This window comes from Priapulus caudatus, unplaced genomic scaffold, assembly GCF_000485595.1.
Source record: "Priapulus caudatus unplaced genomic scaffold, Priapulus_caudatus-5.0.1 Scaffold1917, whole genome shotgun sequence".
Classification (NCBI taxonomy): domain Eukaryota; kingdom Metazoa; phylum Priapulida; class Priapulimorpha; order Priapulimorphida; family Priapulidae; genus Priapulus; species Priapulus caudatus.
In genome coordinates this window covers 46,113-47,531 of record NW_014578978.1, presented here as the reverse complement: position 1 = coordinate 47,531, position 1,419 = coordinate 46,113, and positions in this window count along the sequence as shown.

The following is a 1,419-nucleotide window of genomic DNA, read 5'->3' as shown; positions in this document are numbered from 1 at the left end:
ATCGTTCATCATTCAGGTAGTTGTGAGTCAACGTGAAATGACAGGTGCGATAATGCTATTGTAGCGTTGAATAAATTCAAGTCAGTTATAAAGCGAACAGTTGGATTGTCACAGGGAATACGTTGTTTTATTTCGCACAGCACTCTGTCGTCGTAACCGGCCACGTTCTCTCTCCGTGTCCCCTTTTATACCTCTGGGCGTGCCCTTACCGTCGGACGCGTCCCTTCTCGCTTCGCCGTCCGCTTCGGCCATCGTCCCTATTGGTTTGGCGTCGGACATTAGTATGACGAGTGACCACCTGGTCTATCTTACGTCAGTTTGGACTGTGTCCAAACCCAACCCTTTGGCCCTTGGCTGGCTGCCAAACTGTCCCTGGTAACTTTTATTCTGCATGCGTTGCTTCGTAACAGTGACTAATTATTTTAGCCCACTCTACTGCGTGCTCGCTACAATCTAACACCGTCTGTGCCCTTTAAACTAATCGCCCATCTGCCGTTGGCATAATTACCAATCTTCTAAGCGTTGCGATGTTAATTATTCAATGTGCTGTTGGACGCTTCTATAATCGTCGTCCTTCTAACTAATTTTGCTAATACTCGTGCCACTATCGCCTATGCTCTCTATTCCTACATTTCCATATTAATTTCCGCTCTCATGATTTCTGCTTTATTACACAAGTGCTGTACCGGTACTGTACAATATGTATGAGTAATGCCAAACACATTAATATTTCTGCAGTGAACCTTGTGCAGCCAAACTTGCGCACGAAAAAATTTGGTTTTTGGAGCTTTTCGGTTTTCAGAATTTCAGATAATGGATTGTGTACTGTAGTATAATATACCGGCACTTTCAGTCTTTCATATGATTTACTAGCGCCACCTAGCGAGTGCGCTGTGTATTCATAGAGGCATTCTATAACAATATTCAATCCTAACCTTGAACCCAAGCCTAACCCTAGCTGTAACCCTAACTCTTGCCCTTAATTTTGTTACCCTTATAATGTAAATATTCACAACAAATAAAGCATGCAGGTAGTTTTCGCTTGTAGAAATGTTTTCGCTTGTAGAATAATGAGCGCTTGATCTACTAGCACCACCTATAGCGAGTGTGCTGTGTATTCTTAGAGAAATGATATTATACAGGCACTTAACTCGAATTTGGAGGTGCTTGCCAGTATGTGTGAGTATACAGAGAACCATTTATACATAAAATATTTATTCGTGCGTGAAAACCCAACTAATGTAGCAGCGTGTGTGTGGTCATTACGTGAATGGTTTTCCACTGCAGGTGCCTTTTCTCTATGTGTGATTTTACGGTGATATCGTGTGGACATATATTGTAGGCGGTTTTACTCCGTCTTACAAGAAGTGTATAGAAATGTTAACACTTATATTCACAAGAGAAGAAGTGTAGACAGTG